Source organism: Xyrauchen texanus, chromosome 39 (genome assembly GCF_025860055.1).
Source record: "Xyrauchen texanus isolate HMW12.3.18 chromosome 39, RBS_HiC_50CHRs, whole genome shotgun sequence".
Classification (NCBI taxonomy): Eukaryota; Metazoa; Chordata; class Actinopteri; order Cypriniformes; family Catostomidae; genus Xyrauchen; species Xyrauchen texanus.
Genome location: NC_068314.1, coordinates 29,149,080 through 29,171,802, shown reverse-complemented (window position 1 = coordinate 29,171,802; position 22,723 = coordinate 29,149,080). Strand labels below are relative to the sequence as shown.

The 22,723-nt window shown below is 38.9% G+C and overlaps 1 protein-coding gene across 1 annotated transcript in view; it reads right to left on the bottom strand.

Moving 5' to 3' along the window:
• The window catches only part of LOC127632829 (leucine-rich repeat neuronal protein 2-like), a 61,380-nt gene extending 39,193 nt beyond the window's left edge, over positions 1–22,187 (bottom strand). Inside the window, exon 1 of the mRNA XM_052111630.1 lies at positions 21,907–22,187. The gene's annotated coding sequence lies outside the window, so the exon portion shown is untranslated. The remainder of the gene's footprint in view (positions 1–21,906) is intronic.
• Positions 22,188–22,723: the final 536 nt, after the last annotated feature.

Sequence of the window (22,723 nt, the reverse complement as noted above, 5' to 3'; positions counted from 1 at the left end):
CAATGGTTGTGCACACAAAATGGCTTTGGCGCATTTTTAAAGGTTTTCTTTGCTGGACTAAATATTTTCATTTCTATACTGTATAAAAAAGAAAGTGTAGCCTAGTCAAAACTGTGGCTTGGTTAGTGGATAACCCTGGAAACACTGAGCTCCCAGGTTTGAATCCACATTGCAGCATTTCAAGCAAAAATAGGATTTGCTTTTGGTTTAGCAACTAAAATGAACCCAAGCTAACCCAGTGAAACCAGATTTGTTAGGTGTCTAACCAAGCAAAATTGCCTTCTGGGTCATTAAACCTTCTATTGCCTTCAATGCAATATTGATTGCTGTCATTTGGCGCCAGTGCATATGGAAATGTTAGTGAAACCCCAAGCTCAATGCTCGCCTTCATTCATGATCAGAACTGATCATCTTTTGTGCTAAGAAAAAAAGCCAAGCCAGAATATTACCTGACACTTGTGCTTCTAGCTCTCAATGCCACCTGCTTGCATTAACCAATGGAGATTTATGCAGTGCGAACGGAGTTGGACTGCACATAGAAATGGAGATAGCATGGAAAAAAGGATAGGTGAATGAGGGTGAGGCTGCTGGATGTCCATAGCATTCAAATCAAAAAGTGCTCTGATACAGGGGGCACATGCACGCTCTCTCACCCAGTCAATTGGCAACTCTCTCGCTTGTTCGCTCTCAGGGTTTTGTTGAAATGTCAGTGCTGTCACTCTTCAGATGCTTCTCCATCCTTTGATTGGCTATTATGCGAAGGGACATTTGATTATTTTCCATTGGCCTTAGTACAAAACATGCCAAAGGGATGTTTAATGGAAATGTTAACTCGAGGGGCTTCATGGAGGCATGCTGAGAAGAGACCGAACATGGAGAAGATCACTGTGTTTAGGCCTTTTAGGGTATTATTAAATAACAGCCTGATCTGGTTATTTGAGACAACTGCAATTATTGGGCATTCCAATCACATTTGAATGCTCAAATAAGGGAATTTTAAGGGAATATACTGTATAAACAAATGACTTGAATGGAGTGTTTGTGTGTCATTTAGCTGAATTCTGAATCCGAGTGTTACTGAGCTGCACTGCGGATGTAAACCAGCTACTGTCCTGAAGAGCACTGAAGTGTTCTGATGCACATGCTGTCAGCAGAGGCCCGCGCCAAATTCCCACAATAATATAAATGAACAAGTAAGCTATAAACTTTGATGGTGAACGCAAGCGCCACGGTTTCAGTTTAAACAATCATGTCATGGCAAATGTTCCTGCCACGCTGTGATAATGACACGCAGTGACAAAAAGGAGGAGATGCACACTTACTCTGTTTCTGTGGAGTATTAAAATGATGAAACGAAATCTCAAAGGTTTTGCTTCATTGGAAATAAGGGCTTGTGAGTTTAATAGAGCATTAAAATAATGTGTGAAAGTGAATTAGGATAATATTGCATAATATAATAAAAATATCATATAAATAAAATCTTTTCTTTTTTATTTAAGTTTAAGTTTATTTAGTTCAAAAAACACGTGTAAATGTAAAATTGAACAAAACTAAATTTGACCAAAAAGAGAGATATATTTTAAGTATTTAGGAATATTTAGATTTTTAAAACATTATTTTTCATATCATTCATGTGTTTTTAAAGCCTTAACAGGAAATCACATATCCCTATTTTATTATTTGATTTATATATTTCAAGTTAAAGTAAAAATGACCTTTTATGGTGTATGAAGCAGTCATGCAGAAAAAAGCACACCTTAAAAAATATGACAATTTATATGACAATTAATGGTGAAATCCCTTAACGAGACAATTATTTGTCACAGCCCTAAACAGACAATTAATCGTCAAATCACAATTTTTTGTTTGGCAATTAATCATCAGCCAAATGTCATGATTGTGACAGCCCAAACTGTGTTAAAAAAAAAACATCTGAAAAAGTATTGTGTGCCACAACCACCATTTCTAATATGCACTATGATATACACCTTAACTCTGAAAAAATTATCGCTGAAATGGCAGTTTACAATCTGCTGACCTATTTCTCTTCATATATGAATCAATTTTCCATTACATCAAGCAGTTAACAGCGGTTTCATAGATGGGACTTTTGATCTATGTTAAATAAGATATTTGAATATGACCAAAAAAGACTCAACTCAGAGCGTTTATGTTCCCACATTAGAAAATGTCTAATATTAAAAACCATTTAGGGTGAGGAAATACTCCAATGAAATGTCAAAAAAGAAGAAAAGAAAAAAAAAAAGATATAAAAATATATATAAATATCTAAAAATAGAAAAAATAATCTTATAGGACTACAGTGCTATGAATATAAATTGAAGCATCCCTGTTGGAGGGACGCTTTCTGTCCTGTATTTTTGTGACTGCTTTAATTCTTAAAACCGCTTCTGTGAATAAAAGCCAAACTACAGCAAGCATGACAGAGGAAGGTGTTTGGTTAGCACATGCTAAGTGTGTTTGTTTGTGTGTCCTCCCAGACTCCTGATAAAGGAAGCAATAGCATGCCTTCCCATTAGTGTGCTAAGCACCACCAACCAGCCTGGTTTTGTGTCCAAATCTTTCCCAAAATGCAGTCCTGCATGGATGACAGGTGTGCACGTTTATATCAGTATGCATAAAAGCAATATTTTATGCCTTATTGTAAGTGTAATGCCTAGGTTTGTGTGCAACAAACTTGTTATGAAATAAGATCACAGATAAGAAATCTACAATGAGTTTTAATATAGAGGGATCTGTTACATGGCATTTATGGCTCAGCTGATTGGCTCAAAAAACTTTTCCAAACTAGATGGCTGAATTTGGAATCACATTGTGCCATACCATTTAGTATTAAACCAACCAAGATCGCAATTGCAGTTACCAACCATTTGAACAACCTGTGAGTATGTCTTCTTTTATTTTACTTAGCAGCCGCTTGCCTTTTACACGATAGGTCATTAAAGTGCACGACTTCTCACTCCTTTTACATGTCTGGCCATAAAGAGGGAAATAAAATGCTGCCCTGACCCTGCTTGTATTTGTCCACACATTAATAAGAGCTGGGTTCATCTCTGCCGACAGCCACATGGCACTAGTATTCAGTTAGATTTGTGGGCCACACTCCCTGTGCATAAATCTTTGACCCAATAAATCGTTGACCCATAGTGCAAGATCTTGCATGTAGAGTTCTTCTAACTTCCTTCAATCTGTCTGTTTTGCATCTTCACTGTAATTGCAGAAAGGTGTTTGGGAAATTATCTTGGCACAATCCCCAAATGACAAATTAGATTGCTTTAGTGGGTGGATCCATCCAGATACCACCAATTACTTCCTATATGTAATCAGACTGTAACATATTACAGAAACCTTCTGTGTTTTGAGGGGGTTCTCAATCATTGAAACATTCATGGAGAAAAAAGTTTTTGTGAACTCCAGGAAGACACATTTTTTTTAACTTTTTATCAGATATGGGTCTCTGTAAATCAGAGGAGGTTTAAGAAGGGAACTGTCTGCTTTTAATAAACGGCCTGGCCATAACTTTTTTCTTTTGGGAAACAAGCGTATTGAAGAATGTAATTTAATTTCTCGTTTAAATGGCTCAATGAATCAGATAAGGATGGCACGCTTGCAGGCAAAGAATGGCACATTCAATTAAATGGAAGCAAAGCAATGTAGGAGTGTAAAATGGGGGGACGTCAGCATCAGGCATGTCCTTTTAAATCAATGTGTTACCTATCAGCACCAATATGCCTAGCAATTACAGATGTATGGCAGTATCTCCTGTGAAATGGCTGCTCCCTTTTCCCTTGTGGAAAACTGCAGAATGAATGCACACTTTCAGTTCAGTCAACTGAGCCAGCCACCTGAACAGGTGTTGCTTTGGCTTTATTACATCTCATAGGCTTTACTCAGAGTACACACCATATTTTGACAATTAACTGACACAAAGAAAAAATTGTGAAGGAGAGAACAGTCTGTTCATCGTCAAACTGTTGTCTACCTTGGTGTTGATAAAGTCCCTTTAAGGCAAGTTAGGTCACTCAACCATCTTGTGCAGCTATTTTCTATTGGCAATAGGCATGCAATTACAGCTCTTCTACTTGAATGAAGAAATACTAAAATCTGCAAAACTGTTAGTCAAGATTATATTTCAATAACACATTTCAAATCAGCAATAAAATCTGACAGCAATGGTATCATTCATTGTTCTTTAGCTTAAATCATGCTTAAAACATAATCTTTTCAGTCTCATCCAACTAATTTGCATGTGCTTATCTCACTTTGAATTAAACTTTTCTTGAGCTAAACTTGAAAATCGAAGCACTGCCCCTGGTGGCCAAAGCATTAAGTGTAAAGGGCACACGTGAGCTCCAGTTTCTAGGTGAAATGCCCACAGAGTGGTGCCAAAAGTGAGTTGTTTTTAGCTGTTAATGATGTACTTCAGTGAAAAAGAATGTATTTTTTATTAACGCTACCTCCAAACCCCAACCCTAAACCTAACCATCAGATTAGTATGTAAGCTTAAAGAGTAAATGGAACCTACAAATCACACTCGTCACTGATTATGCAAACACGATTATTTTTTGGTTTTAGCGGAGAACCCATGTCTCCCAAGTTGATCACATAATAAGTTATTGGTCGCACCACAGGAGAAGGTAAACACACTTGAACTGATGCAAAAATATCTGATTGGCGATGGTATTTGTCAGTAAAGTATACTTCAGTCAGACCTTTTAGTTTCTACTTTTTTACTGCAGTACATATAGTTTAACTATGGTATTTGTACCATAATCACTAACTTTTTCATGGTTTTACTACAATAACCATATTTTAACCATAATATTTATGGTTAAAACCATAGTAACAATATAAGCCAAAACAATGTTCATATAATTATTCTGCCAAACATATGGTTGCTACAGTTTATAACACTGTTATAAACACCTAATTTGTGGTACATGTACCATGATTTATGGTTCCTACCTAAACCATTATAAACCATTGTTTCACTGGTAAACCTGGAATAACCATGACTGTAGCAATGCATTTTTTTTTGGTGTAGAAACCATAATGCTACATGCACCACAGATTAAGCATATAATAAAACTGTACTATGTTTTCTTTTTCTAAATTATTATATTAATATAAGTTGGTTTTCCTGCATTATTACTATAGTTTTACTACAAATATTATGGTCAATATCCACAGTTCTGCCATGCAAATCTATGTGGTGCAAGATGCAAATTCTTTAAATTTGTTGTCTGTTAGCTCACTCATATGCGACATGTTAAGCCTGTTGGCTTGCATGCTGTAAGCTATTGGTCTTCCAATATGTAATCGGGTAGCCAGTCAAATTCCGTATTGTGATTTCTGTTCCAAGGTAGATGAGTGCAAAATCAAACTGTCTTCCTGATGTTCGTTTCATTCACCAAAATGTTGGATGAAAAATTAATTGCAGATGTTTGCATGTCCATTCCCTTGAGAAGCACATATCTGTATTTGTTTAATCATGCAAAAACAAGGTTACGTAAGTTTGTTTACACATTTGGCACAGAAGCTTAATGGATGTGAATTTGATGGTGTGTTGGGACGTTAACATGCATTCGGAAGAAGTGTTGCTGCTCTTTCATAGTCTCACTGAGCACACAGCGGTGCATCCCTTCAATTTTATCCATGGTCTTTGGCCACAGGGGCTAAGGGATTGTATGAGTGTATGAGCGTGCGCATGCAATGATGCTGATGGTGGTGATTAAAGGCATCCATTCCTTTGGGAGATGCAGAGAGGAGGAGGGGGGTAGCACTTAGTCCCTCACTGGCACAGATGGCCCATGGCAGGCTGGATCATGTCACATGGCGCCGGGCAAAACAGGGGCGAGGTGTCCCCTCCCTGCTCTTCTCCACTTGCCGTGCGACCTGTCACCAGCCATCGATGTCAGGTGTTGCTGCTGGAAATGGGCTGCTCATTAGGTTTGCCTCAGTTGCCTCCACCTTCCCAGACCGATTGGAACAACACTCAATTTGTATCACTTATTAAGCTTTTTATTCCCGTTGACACTCTGTAGAGGGTTGCACTGTGCTCTTGCTCAGAATAATGGGAATTAGTCATCTTTACAAGAAACATTTGTAGTGCTCTCAGAAATGAATGCCACCCTCTAACCAAAGCAAGGGGAAGGCATGAATGTATGCAAAGGTGATGGTGTGCACAGGAGAGCATTTGAACATGTGGTCTGAACTTGTTAACATTTATTTATTCTGAGAGACCTAAGTATAACTGTCTGCTGTCTATGGAGGCATTCAAAAAAGCTGCCAGTGTCCACATTGTTATTTTACTGGTGTGAAATTGTTTGCAGTTGATAAATTTAGAAGGCTAACTGACTTGGGGCCATCTACTGTATGCAGCTACAATCATTTATTTACATTTATGCAAGCTGCTTTTATCCAAAGTGACTTACAGAGCACTTATTACAGGGACAATCCCCCCGGAGCAACTTGAGAGTTAAGTGCCTTGCTCAAGGACACAATGGTGGTGGCTGTGGGGATCGAACCAGTGACCTTCTGATTACCAGATTACCAGTTATGTGCTTTAGACCACTACACCACCAACTGTAATGCATAGTTAGTATGCATCACAGTTTGATTGGGTAATGTACATTGGGCTGATGTTGTGATGTTTGTGGGCCAGTGGTGGCTCAGCGGTTAAGGCTCTGGATTACTGACCAAAAGGTCAGGGGTTCAAGCCCCAGCACTGTCAAGATACCACTATTGGGCCCTAGAGCAAGGCCCTTAACCCAATCTGCTCCAGGGGTGCTGTTTCATGGCTGACCCTGTGCTCTGACCGCTGTTTAGTTGGGATAACGTTATTGCCAATTGAAAACAACTGCATTTCATTGGCTCTGTACCTGTACTCTGCACAATGACAATAACGTTGAATCTTAATCTTATATAATAACTTCTTTGACTCTATGGCAAAAGTTGCTTGTGTTGTGCTTTTATGCAATTTACAGTCACTGTGGGATATAATTTTAAGATCTCCAGGTATGCATAAAGACATTGTTAATGTACACAGTATGCACAAAAATTTTCATTTCACTTTGTCTTCCCAGCATTATGAAATATTCACTTGCGTATAATTTTGAGACCTCCCCCCTGTTGAATTTTGCCCTGAAAGCTGTTATTATAGAGGAATTCCTATTAAATGTTACTAATATATTGCTTATCAGGAAATTAAGAGAAGCAATGGGTTGCAGGGGAATCAGATATCATAAAACGGTTGGCAACCTTGAAACGTGACTAACAGGGTAATGGAAATTGTGCCGAAGTGAGACTGGCCATCCAATTTATGGATATCAGTGTGACCATTATAACTTAAATGGCCTTGGCTTGTGGGAATAATTACATTTCTATTGCTGAGTAAGGGCACATCTGCATGAGGTAATAAACATTCATGTTTTCCTCTTAGACTTTAAAATGGGAGAAGATGTATCGTTCAATTGAGTAAGACTTGGATTAAAAGCATAACTGCCATGTAAGAATACTGTAAATATTATACATACTGCACTTTTTATATTTTTTCTGTTATGCCATATTTCATACTTTTAATTTCACCTGTAAGATACTATTTTCTGAAATGTTTTGCATAGGTATTTGCCATGAGGAGAGGCAAATAAAATAAATGGGAAGTTGACATGTATGATATGGTATTCTCCATCTAAAACTTTTTCAAACAGCATTTTGCTAACTCACATATACTGTAATTATATTATGCACATGGCTTTTATAACCTCACATTGAAGGACTATATGACATATTTTTTGGTTTCAAAATTCAGGACAATTTAAAATGTAAACAAGGCAACACTTTCTTCCTGACCCATTTAGAACCATTTTAAAAATAAGTCAAAATAACAACCAACACAAAAGTTAAATCTCGGGGAGGAAAAAACAACAAAACAACATCTGCATGTTCTGTTCTCTGATAGAAGTTTATGAAACACGCTCTCCATGGAGGCCTTCACTGCCTTGATGAAAAAGCCTTGATCAGCTACTGAATCGTGTTGACCCCTGTTTATGAGTCACTTCCTTTTAATTGAAAGAACAGAGGTTCCTTATAAATTATTCAGCAGCATACCTTCTGAGATTACATGAACACTTTTGAGCAGACAGCAGTCAGTCGGTTTCACTTTTCTATGTTTGGCCAGTCTACGAGGAAAAATCAGTCTGTTCAATAGGACCTGGTCTGTTTCTGGAAATGGCACTTTAATTCATTTTAATGATGAACTGTCCAAATATTTAGAAATCTGAAGTAGCATTTTTGCAACATTCTAAAACAGGTTAACAAAACCTCTCAGAGTCCCACTTCGCTCTTTTCTTTCTTAACAAATATCTAAGACGATCAGTTGCACTGACAGTGCAGTCTTCTGCCCCAGCCAGTCTGATGGTGTGATTAGTATTAATAGGACTGAGTTGAAAATGCAAAGATGACCCAGGCTAAGCTGCCCATGAGAGCAAATGAATGAGAAGAGATAGCTGAGTATTCCTAACCAAGCTTGCTTGATGAGACAGGGATGAGAGTTTACAAGGCGAGGCAGACTATTTTATTTATAATTAATTTATTTTTAGCATCTAGTGTCAGGACTCTTTTAGGCTTTAATGAACTGTTCTCATTTTCGGTAGACCATACTTCTGGAGCAGAACAGAAACTATTTAAAAGTTGCATTTGTACCACTCTTAAAAATCCAGAAATGCATGAAAGCAGTCGAAGACGTCTGTCTTGTGCATAATCCCTTAGACCAACAATTAAAAATAGCACAAAAATGCATCCAGGACCCGTTTATACGCAAAACATTAAGACATTAGAATGGGGGTCTCCTTTTAAGAGTTGTAACTTGACATCGTTTTGAGTTCTGAAACTTACAATATGTTTTTATAGTACAGTGAACTCTTGCATGTCAAAAGATCAAGGAAAATTGTATTCCTCATGTCATGGCCCCTTTAAGATATATGAATCTCTTGCATGCATCCCATAAGGAACGTTTTTCCTCATAGTCTTTTAAATTTTTCTGTTTTTTCTGAGTTGCTGTTCCGACGACACCATTTGTGGCATAATATTGACTACCACAAAAATACTTATATTTTTGTGCTATTCAAAAAATAATTTTGACTCATCCCATCTTTTCTTTAAAAAAAAAAAATACTTATATTTTTGTGCTATCAAAAAATTATTTTGACTCCCCATCTTTTCTTTAAAAAAAATCAAAAATCTTGATTCCAGTGTGGCACTTACAATGGAAGTGAAAGGGAGCCAATTTTGGAATGTTAAAATACTCACTGTTTCAAAAGTTTAGCCACAAGACACGAAGTATATGCATTTAAATATGATTTTAGTGTGATAAACTCACTTACTAATCTTTTCTGTGGAAAGTTATAGTCAATTTTCTAACCATGTTACCACAATGATGTAACGTCAACAAACCCTATAATGACTGTAAAAAATACAATTTAAACAAATTTACAGCTCAAATAATACACAAGTTTTAACAGAAGAATTAATGCAAGTGCTTTTAAAAAATTATTAGTTTCACATTTCTGTTTAAACCCTACGAAAATTGGCCACATTCACTTTCATTGTCCCATTCACTTTCAAGTGCCTCACACTAACCTCGATTTTTTTCTTCTTTTTTTTTCTTTAAATCAACATTATGCCACAAATGCTGTCGATTGAGCTTAACTTGTATTGAACCTTTAAGTAAAATATGTTCTCACAAGCTACGGCTGTCATGTGTATTTTGTTGGTTCATGTTTTTCATGTCTTTTATTTTGAAATTCTAGTTCCTGTTTCATGTCATGTGATTTCCTTGTCATGTGATTTCATGTTTCCCTCCATGTTCATGTTGTTATCAGTGCTGTTTGTTCATTGGTTATCTATGTCATGTTTTCCATTGTCCTTTGTTAGGTATTGTGTGTTTGGTAACGTGTAATGCTAAGTCAAGTCAAGTTAATGTCAAGCCAAGTTTATGTCTAGTCATAATTTATAGTCAAGTTCATGTTTCACGTTTATAGTTAGGGTTTTTGGATTTCACGTTTGTTAATACATTTGCACTTGGGATCTTCACGTCATCATCATCATCTTCATCATTTTCAGTGCCGACATGTCAGCCACGTTGCAAAATGGTTTGATTTTTTTTTACATTTTTCATGTTTTTACAGGGAAATGTCCAAGTGAGTTTGCATGTGCAATAGGGTTCAGATGTAACACTCACAAATGACAGAGTGAATCAGTGAGTTGTGAGTTGAAAAAACAGGAGCCATAAAAGATTATATTCAAAAACTGTCATCCAACCCCACGTGCCAACAACAAACAATTCATGTTTAGCTTGTTTGCAGTAGCACATTTTTTTGCATTGCTTATCTCTCACATTATCAAAACACACATAAATCAGGATTAGATTAAAAACAGATTCTCAGTTTTTCAAACCAGAGTGAATTCTCTTAATAACTTCCCACAGAATATTTCATTTTATCACTTTTCTAAATGACATTAAAGAAAAAATCAATCTGTCAGATGAAGAAGAAGCTGAACTGGTCAGAGAAACTGCTCTCTGCTATAAGTTTGCAAGGTATGACAACATTGTTCTGCTGAGCAACAAATAAAATGTTAATGGCCATCTGCTTGATAAATCTATTTGAGCTGTTTCACTGTCATTGTTTGTGTTCATCAGCAGGCTGCAAAATTGCTTGTTCACAGATCTGCCCTTGAGGATTGTGAATGAGTAGCGCTTTGTCTTCAGACCTATCCATACCACTCTCAGCACAAAACGTGTTCATTTTTGACAGCAGAGCATACTGTGCCTAGCAGATACGATGCGCAACATACTCGGCCACATTCGTCTGAAAATTAGCTATCTGCTTCTTTATAAAGAGGGCCTCAAAGGCAATCAGAGCTATGGCACCATATGTACCCACAACATGGAGACATCACATCCCAATCCTGTCAGCTTTGATTCACTTTGATTTTAGAGCTCTTTTAGTTGATTCGTTTGTATATGTGCTTACAAAAATGCGCCAGAGAAGACGATGTGTCTGGGTGCATATGCATTGATGGGCTGTATTGTGACAGTGAAGTTTTTTCTTTCTCTATGAGGCAGATGTCTGTGATCTCTCCTGCCCTCAGATCATCTGCCCTCTTCAACGAGGACAAGAGGTAAAGTCCAACAGCCCTTTTGACCCTATTACGCACATGCTCACACACATACATGCGCATCCACACAGCTCATTTGCTGTGCTGCTATTTACTAGCAGCCAGGAGTCAGCCCTTGCCCTTGGATGCCTGAGCCAAACCTGACATCAGAGAGAGAGAGAGAGAGAGAGTGTGTTTGAGATGTGTGCTCAAGTTCGACCATCCAGACTGCTGTCCACAGCTGTGTGTCATCTTATATGAATAAATAAACTAGAAAGCTTTACTTTGACTAAAGCCATCAGTAATTTTTTAATGAACTTTAATATGAACAGGGCTTTTATAATTGTTATTAGAGCTGGGAATCAAGGGATAGTTCACCCAAAATGATAATTTTCTCACCATTTACACACCTTCATGCCGTTTCAAATTCATATGACTTTCTTTCTAATGAGGAGCTCAAACAAATATGTTTTGAAGAACGTCTGCATGCACACTTACATTTTCTCACATGAAATGACATTGTGGGGCGATGTAACAAAGTTCTTGTGAGAAGATGCAAACATGCCTGTGTCAAGCGTGAGGACATGTGAAAGAGTTCTCTCATGAACGTGAGTAGAAGAGCTGGGTGGAAATTAAATTTTTTTGTAAATAATGACTGAATTTTTACTTTGCTTACCATCCAAAGCTATAATATCTCTTCAGAAAACATGGATTAAACCATTCGAACCTTTATGTCCTTTTTGGATCTTGAAAGTATTTATTCACATTGACTTACATTGTAAGGACAAAAACACATGAAACATTCTTCAATATATATCTTTGTTTGTGTTCAGTAAATGATGAGAAAATTATCCTACCCTGAGGGAGGGAATGAGACATTGTGTCAAATGAAGTGACACAAGGGGTCTTCCTTGGGAGCCTCGCATGCCTCTGAACTTGAGAAAAAGCCAATGAGAAATTGGCAAACAGAATTTGCATGTCCCGCCCCCGGACATACGGGTATACAGGGAAGCGAGCAGGCGTCTGTCAGTCAGGTTTTTGCAGGTGATAGATCATTCAGATTCAGATCTTCCACGTCCCGTCCAAGGGCTAGACGTGGAGGTTCCAGAGGTCTGGGCGCAGGTGCCAGAGGGTGCAATGTCCCTGAGAAAGATGGTCCTTCCTCAGGGGGATTTTCCAGGGAGGGTTAGGATGTTCCTCATCCTCCCATATCTTATACAGTACCAGTGCAAGACGGTTCACTGGGGGAAATGAGTACTTGCGCAGCCCCGGGTCCAGCTGTGTGCCAACGCGTCTGTCCCGAGAGGGGCTTCTGTCAGGGAGTACAAGAGCGGGCAGTGAGTGTTGTCCTGGGAGGCAAAGAGATCTGCCTGTGCCATGCTGAATCGGCCCCAAATCAGCTGGACCACCTGGGGTGGAGCCTCCACTCTCCGCCGGGTGAAACCTGTCGTGACAGTGCGTCCACCGGCGTGTTGCGGTTGCCAGAGATATGAGTGGCGCGCAGCGAACTGACGGCGGACGGGCGAGTTCTGACATATAACGAACGAGTGCGCACGCTGCCTTGGCGAATTATGTACGCTACCGTCGCGGTGTTGTCTGAACAGATCAAGATGTGCTTGCCCTGAATTAACGGGAGAAACCTCCACAGGGCAAGAGATACAGCCAGCAACTCTAGGCAGTTGATGTGCCAATGTAGCCCGGCCCTGTCCAGGAGCCAGCAGCAGTGTGCCTGTCGAGAGGTCTCTGTGGTGACCAAGACACATCTGGACACCTGCTGTAGGGGGACTCCGGTCTGCAGAAAACAGAGGTCTGTCTAAGGGTTGAAAGTCTGACCGCAGGAGGGGGTGATTATCACACGGTATGTGCCGTGACACCATGCCCATCTCGAGACTCGAGTCTGAAGTGGTCTCATATGCATCAACACGCTGAGGCACGTTGTCATTGAGACAGAGTCTATCTCCATGCTGAGAAAAGAGATGCTCTGAACCGGGGCGAGCTTGCTCTTTTCCCAGTTGACCTGAAGCCTTAGATGGCTGAGGTGCCTGAGCACCTGGTCCCTGTGAGTGCATAGTAACTCACGAGAGTGAGCCAGAATGAGCCAGTTGTTGAGGTAATTGAGTATGCGGATGCCCACTTCTTGTAGCAGGCAAGGGCTGCCTCTGCGACCTTGGTGAAGATGCGAGGGGACAGGGACCGAAGGGGAGGACCTTGTACTGATATGCCTGGCCGTCGAATGCAAACTGTAGAAAGGATCAGTGTCGAGGCAAGATGGAGATGTGGAAGTAGGCGTCCTTCAGGTCTACCACTGCGAACCAATCTAGCTGTCGAACGCAGGTTAGAATCCGTCTCTGCGTGAGCATTTTGAACAGGAGATTGTGTAAGGCCCGGTTGAGAACTCGCAAGTCCAAGATTGGTTGCAACCCACCAACTTTCTTGGGTACAGTGAATTAAGAGCTGTAGAAACCCTTCTTCATCTCAGGTGCTGGAGGGACGGGCTCTATCGCATCATTGAGAAGCAGAGTCGTGATCTCTGCCTGTAAAGCATTGGATTTTTCACTGCGTACGGAGGTGGAGCGAATACAGCTGCAACGAGGTGGGAGCCGGGTGAATTGAATCTCGTAGCCGAGTCGGATGGTCCTGGCCAACCAACGTGGCGTGTTGGACAGCGAAATCCACGCGTCCAGACTCCGCGTGAGGGGCACTAGAGAGCTGATCGCTACCGGGTGGGGCTTCGAAGCAGGGGGGAGCAGGTAACAGCGCGTTGGGAGGCAGAAGAGCGTCCCGAGGCTTGGGTGCTGAGAAAAGACTCAAAGCACTTACCTTTCTCCGCGCACCCAGCAGGGGGTGGGTTAGAGACTGAGGAAGAGGTCCTGGAAAGGCGTCTTCAGAAATCTTCAGCTCTGGCCTGACGGGGCTGAGCAGTTGCGGGTCCAGAGGCGAGGTGACCCAGGGAGTGAGGAAATCGCTCTTTTATTGAGAATGTGGGTTCCGCAGCCCGAAGGCGGTGCAGCAGAGGATAATAAGGGAAAACAAGGATTCTCCTCCCGGACTTTCACCGGGGGATGGAGTGGTCTTGGTACCAACTCCGGAGCGAACGTCTGACTGCCCGGGTCGTCCGTCTCAGGAGAGCTTAGGGGCTTTCCAGGTCCTGGAAAAGGAGTGAGAGTGGACGATAGTGAGAGTGGACGAGCGGAGGGGTCAGTTTTTTTCAATGCCGTGACATGTAGAGTCCATGAGACACCAAAAGTCCTGAGGAAACCTCTCACTCTCTGCTCTACATTTCACACACCCAACGGCAGTCACGAGTCCTTCTTGCAGAAGGCCTCTCTTCATCCAGACAATAACTATTTTCAATCATAACAGAGTGTAAACATAGATGGAAGGAACTTTCTACAAACGCCAAAGAACCAAGCAACACAAGGAAATACAACTCATGGATACGCAATGCAAATAAATGCAATGACACGCAAGTACATCTCCAGGCTTTTGCTCAAAGTGCTGAGTTGTACTTTGGGTTATTCGATTGCAAATCGATTTAGACTCAAAAAAGGATAAATGGTTTTGAAGGCATTGTCAACAGACTGCATAAAGTACATTTTCACTGTATTGATCATCTGTCACTTTACTCACTAACCTGTTTCATGTTTCATGTGTTAGATTAGTTTATGTTTAGAAAAGGAATAAAGTTTGTCTGTATTCAAAGATAATTTGACTGTGGTATATTTTGATAAATAATCTCAAACCTGTTTTAAAATGATTTAGCTTCAAAGCTGTACCTAAATATGTGTAATATTATTTTCAATAATCCATGAGAATAACATTGCTCGAATGAATTAATTAATCATAATTCCCTTATTAAAGCTAATTCCTTACTATAGAAATTGTGAGCGGATACAACAAGAAGTTGTATTACGATTTTAATGGTGGAGGATTTTATTCAGACAAATAATATAGCTATTTGTCGTTTATCTAATGGTTATTTAATGGTTGTCGAACGCGAGTAATTCCATTATAAATTTCCTTACTTAATAATGTAGAATAAGCAGTTTAATTTAATTCCTAGCTCACACATACTGTTTCCTACATATAATGGTGGAGGTACACGGGCACTTTAATCCGTACCGTGTACATCTACATCAAACTAATTTCCAACAAAATACATGTAATGTACTTTCAGTTCTTGATTCAGTTTGAGTTGAGGAAAGTAATGACCTGCAGTTCAGTGCCTGAGTATAGAAATACTTTGATTCAGTGAATGAATTGTTAGACTGATTCAAACCAAAAGCTGATGACTGATGTGTGGGTCTTTTGATCGATTTATTGTAAAAACTTGCTCACACAAGGCATTTGTTTCTTTTTGTTTGCAACCAGCGAGGACAATGCAATAAAAACTTGAGTTTTCTTCTTTTATTAATCAAAACTCTGTAGCACTGTAGATTCAGCGGCACAGTAAACACTCTAAGAGTAGTTTTGTGGTCTGTCCATATTTGCGAAAGAATGCAGACATTCAAGAGCTGGTATCAGAACTGAACATCATGACTATCATCCAGTTTCATTATTTTGTCAAAAAAATGTAATACGTTTTTCGATTCCAAACCATACAGTATATGTCATCATATAATTCTTCAACTGGACCACATGCCAACGTTTCCTTTTTAGAAGTCCCTTCCCCAAGTCTCACTAATGTACATTAAATCTGCTGGATATAGTGCTGTTGTTGCTATAAATTTTTATTAAGGCCAGTTTAATGGGGATTATCTAGAACTGTTCAGGGGCCAGTCCAAGATAATAAAAAAGGGATTACAGCAGCTAGATAGCAAGGACATTGCTGGAATGATTATATGTTAAACAAGACATCAGACTCACATATGTGTATGTGGTTTGAGGCTATGCATTTCATTTTCAACTGTACAGAACGAGAGAGCTGTTCACAAGTGGTAAGCCTAAATAACACAAGATGACATTTCCTCTGTTGCAGATCAATAAACACAGTCAAACCCACTGTTATAGTCAAATGAGGATGTTTTTGCAAAAACAAATATATCTGCTAAGCAGCACTTAGCCCGTCTCATCTTCTTAATCATGGAAACATCTGGCATTATTGAAGACTCACATGTCAGAGAATGGAGGGGTGTGTTGCATAAATTGTCTCCCTTCACTCACCCTTTCATTCTCTCCCCTTCTTTCACCGTCTCGCCTCTCTATCTCTTTTTCGCACTTGGAGGTGACACACCCTCAGTCTCATTAGCGATGCTAACATGAAAAGACTTTAACAGATGTTTATGTGATAAACCAGCTTCCACACACACACACACACAAACACTTACCTGCAGGATTAAGATATTGCTATAAACCCTACAAAAATCCATCTTACTTTTGCTGAAAAACTGTACAAGCCAGCAAAAAAATTTTGACATTAGGTTTGCCCCATTTCTCTTACTTCTGCGCTCTTCTACACCATTCAGTATATGGGGGTTTCCTCAAATTCAGGCCATTTCATGTCTGAGTGGTTGATTTTTATCAAACGGAACAGATTTAAATGTTTTTTATTCTGTTAGCCTCTTGTGATGCATGTGCGTACAATGCTGGGCATTGTTAGGAGAAAAAAAAATATTGAGTGTAAAAATCATTTTAACGAGACTAAAAGTGCTCAAAGCAACCGCAGTAAAAACAAAAACATAAAACACGTATATGTAGCGCGAGTAATGCGTTCAGACCTAGTATGCTGCGAGTACCCGGATAATACACCTTTTTGGAAGTATAAAATGCAGCTTTTCTTATGTAGCAAACAGAAGAGTGCTGACAGTGCTGGCCTGAAATAATGTGTCAAGACGGCAGGTGTAGCAACTACCGAACCTACAATGCAGGAGACAGCACCTTACGAACTTGAGTTGAATGCTTTACCATCACCCCACATGAAAATATATTTTGCATCATTTGAGACAACTGGACTCAGGTTGGCTAACATGCTAAAGCTAGCAGAAACACATTAATTTGAAATGCCGTTGAAATTTTATTTTCTTTCAACTGAAAAATGGCGAATGCTTCCATGGAAATGTCCATGGAGTTCTCTATGGAGTTCCATTTGAAGCCATACTGTACTTCAATGATTCATACATTAGTTGGCCGAATAAATTGTAGTATAGTTTAAGTATGCTGTGTTTAGTACATCATTTGATACACAACTATAGCGTGCAAATTAGCTGGAGTGTTGTATTTGCATTTGAAAAATAACCCATAGTATTTGTTTGCAGCTGTACAGTCAGCCCCCGGTGTTTGTATTTTTAGAAGGCAGAGCCATGTCAGTGTTTTGCCCTTCCCCACTGAAGCTTCTTGTCTCAGAGCTCAATGTGAAGTGGCTGTTGACAGTGGACCGTGGGCCTGGGCACTCTCTGCTGTCACCTTTGAAATGCATTGGAATAGGCTCTTTTAAAGCAATTATAAATGGACGTCAATGGTCAAGTATGTTATTCTATGGGGGAAAAAGGTAGGGAAACTTGTCAAGTAGCTGTGCCAGTGATTACAGTTTACAAGCTAACTGAACAGAAATGTTTAGACCCATAACTGAAGACTTATTTTCTTCATCTGGGCATCTAAATCTAATGTCGATGAAGTAGTTGATAGCCATAGTTTGTGTATAAATGTACTTTTTTTTTAACTTTTTACAGCTTTTACACTTCTAGCATGAAAGTAGTATTGTAGTTATTAAAGAAATGCTTATATACCAACACTATCTTGATTTTGTTCTAGATGAAAAGCCCTTTGTGGTTCGGTTGGCCTGAATGTATCTAGGTACCTTTGTATGCATACACTAAATGTTAAGTCATTGACTGATAGGACAGCTACCTTAGAATTCGGACACAGCAGGAAAAATGTACAATAACCCCACTATGAGCTGAGCTCAAATAAATGTCCTCTCATTTAGATTGCCTTTGGATCTAAATTAGATGAGAGGCATGATAAGGGTTTAGAGTGGAGTACAATAGCTGCATGCATTATGACATCAAGACATCTGAGATTTCAAAGTGGAATTGATTTCAATGAATTTTGGAGCTGGCAAAAGATCTTAACAAAATCAGAAAACATATGGATATGAAAATACAGCACATTCAAATATACTGTCAAACTTCCTAAAATAAGAATAAAATATCCAACCAAACAATTAATTTAAATGTGAAGTTAGGGCTGAATGACTAATCAAAATAAAATGTAAATCATGATATGACCCAGTGCAATCATTTTTATGTTTGGACTCTGTTGTTACTTTACAAATCTAAAATAACAGCAAGTCAGAAATGAAAGGAAGGTGAGAGCATTTTACTGCATTAAAAGGTTCCTTCAGTTCCTTCTGTTTTCCACCAAATTTAAGGCTGGATGGTTTAACCAGACAGCATAGCAATGGTTAAGAAATTAAGAAATTATTAAAGAAATAAATTACAATTGAAAAATAATAATAATAATTATTATTATTATTAATATTATTCAATAATAATATACTTATAATTTAATATATATTTATAATACAATATTCAAGTCGATGAAAATAGAGCTTTGGACAACCTATTTATACAGCAGACAGATGCAATTTTTTTATTTATTATTATTTTTTTTTTTTTAAAAGGACTCAAATGTGAACCCTTTTGAAAACAGTATTTCCAGTTGGCAGTAGTTCATAGGCAACACATGGTTAAATGTTGGTTAAAAGGAATCACAAGTTTTTTGTTTGTATGACTGTTTGTTTTTATGTTTATCATATTGGAGTTTACTGTAAATAGCAATCACAATAATAATAATTAAAAAAAATGTCCAAACTGATCAGCCATTGGTGAAGTGTAATTTTTGTGTCTCAATAGGATCACCATATGGAACTGCAAAAATAATGACAGGTAAACAATCCTGAACATGCTCCCCCTGTCTTTTATTGGTGGGCCAAAAAAGCAGTCTGCCCCAAACTCAATTCATTGGTTTAGCTAAAGTTGCTATATTGGTCACTTTCGTGGGAATTAACCTACAAATATACTTATAGTTGTCTATTCATATTAAATTTGGATAGGAGAAAGTATTTCAGCATTAAAAAAATTACACACATCACTTTTAATAACCCAGATTTTGTAAACAGTCCTAGAAACATGAGGAACCCAATGGGTGATAGTAGTATTTAGAGGTGAAATAACTATGACATATCCATAAATGTACTGTTGTTAAGATAAATATTTAGTTGGCTAAAGATTGCCTTATAAAAAGGACATCTAGAGTACTTAATATCTAATATAAACAATGAGCAACTTTTATGATAATAATGTTTATAGTGATGTACTGTCAGAGACCTTTCAAACTCCCTCATGCAAGAAATAAGAGTATATTTGCATTCAGTAATCATGCCCATACACAAAACTGAGGGCTAATCAACATTACGATAAACAAACTATGCAATTATCTTCTAAGTCATGTGTTTAATTTCTTGGTACGGCTTTATTCATTGATATCTGTTTGCATTTTTATGAGCTGTCAAGACACTTTCCAGCACAAATTGGAATGTTTGATTCAATGACATCAGCACCCCCATGTCCAAAATTCAATATCTGGACTGAATGAGGGCTTTCATCAAAGGAAATGTTTACCTTTGGGGGAAGAAAATAAATGGGCCAGTCTTTCAAAACCGCTTAATTGATTTAAAGTGTTAGTTCGCTCAAAAATGTAAATATTTTACTCGCCCTCATGTTGTTCCAAACTTGTATGACTTTCTTAATTGACACACAAAAAGAGATGTTAGGCAGAATGTTAGGGACTCTGTCCCTATTTACTTTCATTTATGGAAAAGTAGATAATAATGAAAATTCTGTATAAGAAAATGTGTGCGTTTGCTTAAATTAATATTCAGGGTTTGAGACAAGTTAAGCTCAATCTAGACCATTTGGGGCATGATGTTTAGCACCACAAAAATGTATTTTGACTTGGTTACAGTAAGGCTCTCACAATGGAAGTGAATAGGGCCAATCTGTTAACGTTGAAATACTCACAGTTTTAAAAGTATTTCCACAAGACATAAGCAATGTGCATGTTAACATGATTTTAATATGATAAAACCACTTACTAACCTTTTTTGTTTAAAGTTATATCCACATTTACAGCTTTGTTGCATGACAACCTAGCACTGCATATGCTAAAACTTCAAAATGCCTATGAAAGCTTAGATTTAAACAACTTTAAAGCACACTAATTATACACAAGTTTTAACAGAAGAATGAATGTGTGCTTTTAGAAAATTATATGCTTAATATGTTTGCCTTTAACACCTGCAAAGAATTGGCCCCATTCACTTCCATTGTAAATGCCTCACTGTATTCTTGATTTGTTTTTTGCTTTTTAAAAGAAAGTGAGGGAAGGTCAAAGCCATTTTTTGTGGTAAGTAATGCTCTCAATTGTGCTTAATTTGAATTGAACCCAGAATATCCCTTTAATTCAGTAAATTTAGTCCCAGCAGTGATTTCAAACAGAACCACACAGGAACACTTCCAAAATATATATAATAGCACACCCGCATTTCTGTATTTACCACACACAATCTGTCCTAATTGTACACTCACGCTCACTGTCTTGAAGCCGCATAACGCATCGAACACCTGCCAACACTCTCACGTGTATTGGTCCAATCTTCCATCATGACACCTACACACGCCTGCTTCCTCCCCACACATGAAGAGGCAGAGAGGGATTAGCTCCGTGAGCTGAGACCCCTCCGAGGAGTGAGTGGAGGAGGACAATAACAATAGGCTCGCTGTGGCAACTGGGAGATAGAAGCAGAGAGCGTAAGCTAGCTTCTGTAAATTCAACTGCGACAGCGGAACAGCCGAGCAACGTGGACGCAAGCTAGATGTGGGGTGGGGTGGGCAGACTGGGCACATTCAGCACAGTCTCACACACACACACACACACATGTTGGTGCAGCTATCCTTATGAGGACTCTCCATAGACATAATGACAAACTACAGATTCTATCCCCTAACCCTACTCTTAAACCTAACCCTCACAAAAAAACTTTCAGCATTTTTACATTTTCAATAAAACATTGTTTAGTGTGTTTATGCGATTTTAATTATGGGGACACTAGAAATGTCCTCATAAACTACATTTATAGCATAATACCCTTGTAATTTACAGTTTGTAACCTAAAAAAAATGTCCTTGTAAACCACCCAAACCCTCCCGCACACACACACACACACACACACACACACACACACACACAGAATTTTCACTTGCTCACCGTGTTATCCTTATTTTTACAAAGCTCAGGCTGTGGAATTTCAATGCGACATGAAGCATTATCTGTCTCCCTCTCTCTTTCCTCGGCCGAGCTAATGTGTGAGTCAGTGCTACTCTATTCCTATGTGCTCTGCATGCTGACCATAACTGGCACGCTGTGTGGAAAAGTCTCAACCTGTCACGGCTAAACTTGAGGTCAAGTTTTAAACTGCAGACACTTCAGTGAAAAATATTTTGTGATGCAAAATCAAACAGCATTTGGATTGATCCTTTAATGCGATAGAAACTATGTGATTACATATCTGACAGGTTGCTATGTAACATTGTTATGTTGTTACTTCTCTATTTGAATGATTTTCTGTCCTTTTTCAGTGTAAATACTCATAGGATTGCTTCTGCAATGTGTATGCTAATGCAATGCTCAAGTGTTTGAATCTAGAGAGGAAACAATAAACTTCCTTACCGTGACAAGATAGGTCATTTCAGCATACATCTCAGTCTCTTCTTCGTCATGTTCTCTTTTTGTCTTCACATGCTTGTTGGTTTACTTTCTGATGTTAGTCAATCAACCTGTATCCTCTGTCAGGTTGATATATTAGCACACCTCCCAAGAATTCATGCAGATCCTTTGTAAGCAACTGCCTTAAATCTCAGCTCTATTTCTGACACTGTGTAGGTGATCTACAGAAGACGGATCTGTATGCATGCTCCTCTCTCTCTCTCTCTCTCTCTCTCTCTCTCTCTCTCTCTCTCTCTCTCTCTACCCCCTCTCTCTCTCTCTCTGTCTGTGTGTGGCTGTTTCTGTCAGTGGCTTGTGTACTTGAGCAAGAGAGACGAAGTGGAGGCAGATTCCGCTCAGATTTCTCTCTCTCTCTTTCTTTCAGACTCTCTCTACCCTTATTGTGTAACCCCACCTCCGCCTTTTTATAATTCTCCCTTTCTTGCCCCCAACCCCATTGCAGTCTGCTCTATTTTTCCTCTTCTTCATCTTTCTCACAGCCAGAAAGGCATGTGAAACCTGTTATTTCCTCATCACTTGTCCCTTTGCCATGTACAGGGCTGCAATAGTTACTTGCTTCCTCAGAATTGCAGCTAAGATGGTCTCCCATCTTCCAGCAGCTTCCAGCAGCTTTAGCATACAAAATGCATGACACAGACTTTGATTCTGTTTAGTTAATGGTACACTTTCACAAGCCTTGTAGACATATATAGGGTAGGAATCGGGATGAATTTGACGATTCCAGTTCTGATTCCGAGTCTTCTTAATGGTTCGATTACTT